Source organism: Sus scrofa, unplaced genomic scaffold, assembly GCF_000003025.6.
Source record: "Sus scrofa isolate TJ Tabasco breed Duroc unplaced genomic scaffold, Sscrofa11.1 Contig26, whole genome shotgun sequence".
NCBI lineage: Eukaryota > Metazoa > Chordata > Mammalia > Artiodactyla > Suidae > Sus > Sus scrofa.
Window position 1 is genome coordinate 444,074 of NW_018085136.1, and position 8,759 is coordinate 452,832.

The following is an 8,759-nucleotide window of genomic DNA, read 5'->3' on the forward strand; positions in this document are numbered from 1 at the left end:
GTCCCTGAGTAAAGAACTCAACTGCAGCAAAAAGCCTCAATTAAAAGAACAAAAGAATCAAGTCCTTGTTTACTCTTCACCTTGAGGGACTTCTAGAAAAGAGGACAGTGAGTAGTTTTAATTTTAGAGTAGTATATATTAATTTCCTTTGTTCTCCTCTAGGTACAATGAAAGGATACATACATAGGGCCAAATGATAGTACAAATCTCATCTCCAATATTAGGGATGGATTTAGTGTATTAAAAAAAAGCAGGAAACCATATTTTACTAATCACTAAAGTGAATATTTTATTTCATTTATTTATTTATTTAGCTTTTATTTTTAGGACTCCATCAGCAGCATATCGAAACACCCAGGCTAAGGGTCAAATTGGAACTGTAGCTGCTTAGCTACACCATGGCCATAGCAGTGCTGGATCCTTAACCCACTGAGAAAGGCCAGGGATAGAACCCATGTCCTCATGGATACTAGTTGGGTTCATTACCACTGAGCCACAATGGGAAGTCAGAGGTGAATATTTTAGTATGAAAATACATTGAAGAATTCTTACCTTGTGGCCTTTCTCCCACTTCCTCCCTCCCTCCTTTCCTCCCTTATTCCTCCCCTCCTGTCCCCCACTCTCTCTCATTCTTCTTTGTGTTGCTTACATTTTATATGGTCTCTGATTCTCATATTGCTTAAATATCATTTGGGAAAATAAAATGTTGACAGCCTTGGTGCTTGATATGGTGAATAATGTTCTCCATGTTGCAGAACTTATTAATTTCATTAAGACTTATTTGGAAATTAACTATAAAATCATTTAACACAAGTAGAAACTGTCCATCAGAGTTTGAAACATGTAGTGGAATTAGAATAAGATTTTTGGTCAGAAATTGTTGGGTTTGTGCACTTTTTCTTTGTAATACAATTTTTTCAAGTTTTCTGGATTATTAAAATGTTTATATTATATTAACCCAACACAGTTATAATATATAATATCTGTAAATGTTATAGACCAATATATCTTTTGAAATTGTAATAAAGCCATTCATGAAATTTTTTGCTGAAAAAAATTCCAAATTCAAAGAGATAATGCTCAATATTTTTATATTAAGGGAGTAATTTATGGTACTGTAATATCAAGAAAAGAATTCAAAATTAGATAGAAATTGCTTAATAATACTATTTCCTATATTTCAAAGCCTTTATGAAGCAATTACTTTTTAATATTCACAATACATGTGGAAATTAAAAAAAATACTGGAGTTCCCATTTTGGCAGAGTGGAAATAAATCTGACTAGTATCCATGAGGATACGGGTTTGACCCATGGCCTTGCTCAGTGGGCCAAGGATCTAAGGTTGCCATGAGCTGGTGAGCTGTGATATAGGTCACAGATGCAGCTCAGATCCTGCATTGTTCTGGCTATGGAGTAGGCTGGCAGCTGTAGCTCAGATTTGAACCCTACCCTGGGAAATTCCATATGCTGTGGGTGTGGCCATTAAAAAAATGCAAAAAAAAGAAATACTTATTATTAAATTCTATTCAGAATTTTCCTCAAATCCTGTTGGAGTAAATTAATGACTCAGTTTTAGATAATTAATTTCTAATTTGTTTCTCAATTATTTGTTTTCTTCTGCTTGGTTCTTCAAAAACACTCACCTGTTAGAATATTGGAGACAAATTAAGGCAGGATTTCAGAGTTCCCTTGTGTTCCAATGGGTTAAGGATCTGATATTGTCACTGCTATGGTCATTGGGTCACTGTGGCACAGGTTCATTCTCTGGGCCATGAACTTCCACAAGCCATGGGTGCAACCAAAAAAAAGAAAAAAAAAAAGAAAAGGACTTTGATGTGAGGGGAGAAGTAAATGTGAACACAAAGCACAAGAATGAGAAAAGCATATTCTACACCAATTATGCATGTTGTTGGAGGGCCCAGGAAAGGCATTGGAGTATGTTTGGAGGTCAGGGTAAAGGGCCCAAGAGGCCATCAGTGTTTGAAAGCCTTCCCCTGTGGTATAAAATTTGTCCTTTGCTTATAGAGAAAACTTTGGAAAGGTGCAGCTTTCAGAATGCAGTTGAAGCTGAAGGAAGAAAATGTTTTCGTCGTTTCCTTCTCTATACTGGATGAATTAGTAACAGTTATAATTTACTCTGATCACATGGTGGTCACCATCCACATTTCAAATCAGTCATTTAGTTCTTCATACATGTTTGAGCTTATTCATAAATACTTACCTGAAAAATTTTAACACAGACTTTTGAAAAGATATTATCAGCAGTAGAATCGGTATGATTAATTTAGATAAAATGCTATTATTAAAAATAAACTTAATTTCAGTATCAGAATACAAAATGTCTAAGTAAGATATTCAATTCTGCCTAGTCAGAAATATTAAAGCCCATCTCTGAATTTTTTGTTAGGAAAGAAAATCCATAACCCACTTGTATATTTTTAATATAGTGGTATAAATACAGGAAGTTTGAGAATTTTTTTTTACTAACATGAAGGATATGTGCATCATTAGTGGAAAATGTGAAACCATAGCTAACAGTATAATAAACAGTCCCCAGTAGAATTCAGTCTCTGGTGGACACATTTTTATAACTAGAAAAATGTTAGTGTTACAACTTTTTTTATACTGTGTTTGATATATGAGTTCTCTAGTATGTTTCAGATATTTTAGTACCCATATTTGAAAATCTTACAATTTACTTCTTGAATATGTCCTTGAGGCATTACTTTTTTATGTCTAGAAATAGTCTGGTCCTTTGGAATGTTGTCTCAGTTTTGATTAAACTTTCAAATCTGACTATTCTGGTAAAGGAAATTCATTTGATTTGTTTAAATAAAAGTGTAAAACACTAAAAGTGTAAAACACCATAAGCCTTTGCTAGAAATACATGTTTCATTTGTATTAATAGAATTTGTTTGTAAACTTAGAGGTCTGATTTTTCTCTATGCTTCTTTGTAATACTCCCTAAGTGGAAGCAACATACTTGCTCAGATCTGAATTAAAAAACTTTGTTTCTGGGAGTTCCCATTCTGGTGCAGCAGAAATTAATTCAACTGGAAACCATGAGGTTGTGTGTTCAATTCCTGGATTTGCTCAGTGGGTTAAGGATCTGGCGTTGTCCTGAGCTATGGTGTAGGTTGCAGACACACCTTGGATCTGGTGTTGCTGTGACTCTGGTGTAGGCCAGCAGCTGTAGCTCTGATTTGACCCCTAGCATGGGAACCTCCATATGCCTACGCCACTGGTGCAGTCCCCAAAAGGCAAAAAAAAAAAAAAAAAACTTTGTTTCTTAGCATAATAGTGGCTTATTTAAGATCTTCAAAATAGCCTCCCCAAAGCATTTTTCAATTAGATGACAGTTGGTTTATTCATTAGAGGCAAGGTTTTTATTTTTAGGGGAGGTTTTTTTTTTAACTGTTCGAATTTTGGGGGTTTTTGGCACTTTGAGGAAAGAATTTCTATTTTTTTAATGTGAACCTGCACCTATTGATAGTATTCAACTTAATAAAACAAGAACTATTATATTGATATAGAGAGTGCCATATGCATATTTTTTGCTGTAATTTTCTGGGCAATTTCTTTTCTAGTCCTGAGATTTTTTTTGTGAATAGCATATGTAATTTGTAAAATTTAGGTTCACATTCAAAGTTGGAAGGTGGAAAAGTTCATGAAACTTCTGTTTCTTATGTTTTCCACTTAGTTATGTTGTTTTTTTTTTTGAGGACTATAATTGGAGGTGGAAATTATAGTCCTTCTATAATTTCACTTCTTCTGAATTGTTCAAAGTGATAGCAGGAAAGCCAGGAGAGAGTTCCGAAGAAAAGATGATATTAAGGAAAGGATTTGAAACTCCTATTTATAGAAAATAAATTAGAAGGGTAATTGTTTAGCATTTCAATTTAAGTGGCTATTGAAACACACACACACACACACACACACACTTAAAAGAATTGCTGAGGTGTTTTACATTTTTGTACTAAATCTTTGAAATCTCATGCGATTTTGGTCCTTAAAGCACATCTCAGTTTGGACCAGCCACATTTTCATTGCTCATCTCAACCTGTAGCTCATGGCTACCATCCTGGGTAGCATGGCTCTGATTGTCCTGACTTAACTTTCAGATCAGCTTATTGTTTCTTGGGAAGCCTTTCTCTGACTCACCAGGCCTGTAAGATTCCTTGGATACTCAGTCGTATTTATAGAGTCATATTCATTTCCTTTAGAGCATATATCATAGTTGTAAATTAATCTTTAATTAGTGAGATTGTTGATGTATAGACATACATGTAAGCATGTATGCCTTTTGTCGTTACACACAATGGATGCTCCATATATAGGATTTGGAATGAATTGTGCTAATCACTAGTATAAGGTCACTTGACCAGAATCACACATTTGATTTTAGAATAAGGCACTAAATACTTTCTAATTCATTTTGCTGGGGTGAGAGTGCATAAAAATATAATCAATATAAAGAGTGCTTTTAATTTTAAGTTGTTTGCTTATAGTGGTGTTTTCCTAGGTAATAGTTCTGTAAGTGATCATGTATTTTTAACTAGTAAGAACCTTTTAAACTATAAGCATATTTTAAGTTGATTTAAGACATTTGATAAAAGAAGTTTAATATTTTGAGTTCTTTTAATTTAAATTATCTGTGTTTATTTATTCTGAAAATTATAATACTGGCTTAAATTATTATAAAATAAATTTTTAAATGAATTTTTATAAGAATGAAAAATTTTATATGAAAATGGTAGTTTCTTCTTTTTAAAGAAGATTTACTGTGAGTTTGATAGGATGATTAAGCTATGTGGTCCACATATCTATTATTTAAGAGCCAACAAATTATATTTTGAATGTATTTCAGATAATTTCATGTTGTAACAATCTTGAGTATAAAAGAGAAATTAAACACTGTCCATTATATAGGTAAGTTTACATTTTTGAGTGTATTATGCAAGTAGAAGAATGAGATCCTAGTACAAAGCTTTGTAAGATTCAATTCATAGCTGATATTTGAAGGGATGCTTGGCATTTGTCCAAAGAGAGTGAGGTGTATTTCCATCAAAAGCACAGCACATAACACAAGTATGGGCTTTGTGATAGTTCCTCTAAGCAATCAGAAGTCAGTAACTCAACCTGTAGCCACAACACAGTGTGTTGTGGTGGGATGGGGTGGGAAGCAGATCTGTGAATTGGCAATGCAGATCCTTAACCCACTGAGTGAGGCCAGGGATCAAACCCACATCCTCATGAATACCACTTGGGTCCTTAACCCACTGAGCCACATTGGGAGCTCCAAATAATGAATTTATTAATTGTAGTAACTGTTAATTTAGTAATTACAGTAAATTTGTTGGCATCATTTTTTATAGAGAGGGACAGAAAATATAAAAGGCCTTTTTTTAGGCCAAAAAGAGCTTGGTCATTCCAAGACCAGAAGTAAACTTCAGTTGCAGGGTAGCTAAGCTCCTTGACTAGGCTGCAGAGCACAGGTGATGGAATGTAAAGTAGGAGTTTATTTGGCAGAAAAGGATAAAATAGGGGAAGACCTTTGATTAAAACAAAACTATCATACCTCTGAGATGTTTACTGGGAAGCCAGTCTGTTTACACTCTGCTCAGGATAATGTGGTGGAGATGATGAGAGGGAACTGGAGTGTTGATGCAGTCAGGTCAGCCTATGGCTGATTGTTGAATCCAGGTGTCAGGTGTGGGGTTCATTATGCTACTGATCTTTTGTCTATACCACTGGCCCTTGAATAGTTGTGGGCATTAGGGGAACTAACCCTCTGCACAAAAACCACTCTCACCAATAGTAAGTCATCTGTGTCCTTGGCTGTTCCACAAATTGTGGTCATACTTACTGCATAGGGTTTACTAATGAAAAAATGTGTGTAAATGGGCCCACATAATTCAAGGGTCAGCTGTACTCAAATGTTCCTATAATGAAAAGAGTCACCAGCTACCAACAGTAACTTATAAAGTAAGTCATCAAGCATGAGTTTCTAAAAAATAAGAGCTTTGTATAGTAATGCTCATAGAAGGACAAAAGTTTTAAAAATTATTATTTGTCAAAGCAAGTATAATTTGTTTGTCTTAGTAATAAACATGATACATCCAGTGATTTAAAAGAATTTCTTTTATAAATTACATTTTTCTTTAAACCTTGGGGTAATTACTGTTTTGTGTGTGTTGTGTGTTTAGGACTGCACATGTGGCGTGTGGAGGTTCCCAGGCTAGGGGTCTAACAGGAGCTGTAGCCACTGGCCTAAGCCACAGTCACAAGAGATGCAAGCCATGTCTGCAACCTATACCACAGCTCACAGCAATGCTGGATCCTTAACCCATTGAGCAAGGCCAGAGATTAAACTGCATCCTCATGGATACTAGTCAGATTGGTTTCTGCTCAGCAACAATGGGAACATTGATAAAGGAGCAACTTCAAGAGTGGAATGCAAAAGTAGTCATGATTGGGTAGTGCAAATTCTCATCTGGTTCCTACAGATTTGTGGTGGTGAGGGTTATGTTTAATTTTACATGAGGTAAAAGAATCATTAAGCATATATAATCTGATTCGAATTGCAGCTGTTTGTATTTCCTCTGAGAGAACTTTCTTACCTAATACAGAAAGGGGATGCTTTGTAGACCCACTGACCCTCCTTTTGTCCCTGACCTGTCACTGAGCTGCTGTAGCTCTCCTCTGGTAAGTGAATGAATGCAATGACAGTGCAGATGCTGAATAACTTTGCTTGAAAACCAGGACCCATGGAATTCAGTAGCATGGCTGCTCTTGCTTTTGCCTCTATTGCCAAAAGACATGCAAAAATATCTGCTTCTCTCATGGAGAATTTAAAAGCACATCAAATGAATATTCATGTAAAACATGTACACCTAATGCAGTTCTTAGTTTGTATGGACCCTTTATATTTTCAATCTTAAAAATGATGAGGTTATCTTACTTCCCCAAATATTTAGAAGATAATATATTTAGATTTTTTTGTAGTCTACTCTATAAAGTATTTGGTTTAAAAGACTATGTTCTGTGTGACTGTTGATGGCTCAGATGGTGAATAGGGCCAGATCAGACTGGTCACAAGTGCACTTTAGCAAAGGGGACTCCTGGTTCATCTGTTATTTATCTTTGAAAAAGTGTGCCAAGTTCTTCTGCATTTACTTAGAAATTCATCTTTATAGTATAGGAGATATTGGAAGATATTATACATAGATGCATTTTGATTTAAATGAGTTCCCATCATGGCACAGTGGCAACAAATCTGACTAAGAACAATGAGGTTGTGGGTTCAATCCCTGGCCTTGCTCAGTGGATTAAGGATTTTGCATTGCCATGAGCTGTGGTGTAGGTTGCAGAGATGGCTCAAATCTACCATTGCTGTGGCTCTGGTGTAGGCTGGCAGCTCTACCTCTGGTTAGACCCCTAGCCTGGAAATGTCCATGTTCCATAGGTTTTGCTCTAAAAAGACAAAAGACAAAAAAAATAGAATCATAGTGTAATTGTTGGGACCACATTGTACTGATTTAACCTCTTCCCATTTTTTTTCTTATTTATTATGGTAAAATTATAATGATTATCATGTTTTGCTTAATATCACATTCTTATTCATTATTTAAATGTTACTAGTAAAACAGGGAATTAAAGCCATTGCTAGTTTATTTCTTTTCTTCTTACTAGAGCCTGAAGAGTCATTCTTTGTTAAGAAACTGTACAGTGTAATGTATTTACTACATAGTGTTACAGGGATCATATATAATTTAAAAGAAAAAAAATTGAGAGTATCACTTATTACCACCAGCATCACTATTACCATAATTGATCAAATATGCTTGAGGAAACCCAATCTATCTTTAGTGAAGGACTATTATCTCTTTACAAAGATTCAATGATTAGCAATATATAGATGACTTTTAAAAATCTCAGCTCTGATAAATCCACAAAACTAGTGTTTGACATTATCAAGGAAATTAAAGAGGATGAAAAGAAAGGAAAGATATTCCATGCTCCTGGGTTGGAAAAAATTAATATTGAAAAAATGTCCATACTACCCAAAGCAATCTACATATTCAGTGCAATCCCTATCAAATCACACATGACATTTTTCACAGAACTAGAACAAAAAATCCAAAAAATATTTGAAACCACAAAAGACCCAGAATTGCCAAAGTAGTCCTGAGGAACAAACACCAACAGGACACATAACTCTCCCAGACTTCAGGCAATATTACAAAGCCATAGTAATCAAGGCAGTGTGGTACTGGTACCAAAACAGACATACAGACCAATGGAACAGAATAGAGAACATAAAAATAAACCCAGACACATATGGTCAATTAATCTTTGACAAAGGAGGCAAGAACATAAAATGGGAAAAAGACCATCTTTTCAGCAAGTATTGCTGGGAAACCTGGACAGCTGCATGCAAATCAATGAAACTGGAACACACCATCACAACATGCACAAAAATATACTCAAAATGGCTGAAAGACTTAAATATGTCAAGACACAATCAAACTCCTGGAAGAGAACATAGGCGAAACATTCTCTGACATCTGCAAATGTTTTCTCAGGTCAGTCTCTCAAAGAAACAGAAATAAATGCAAAAATAAACCAATGCAACCTAACCAAACAAACAAGCTTTTGCACAGCAAAGGAAACCAAAATTAAAACAAAAAGACAATTTACAGAATGGGATAAAATATTTTCAAATGATGCAACTGACAAGGGCTTAATCTTCAAAAT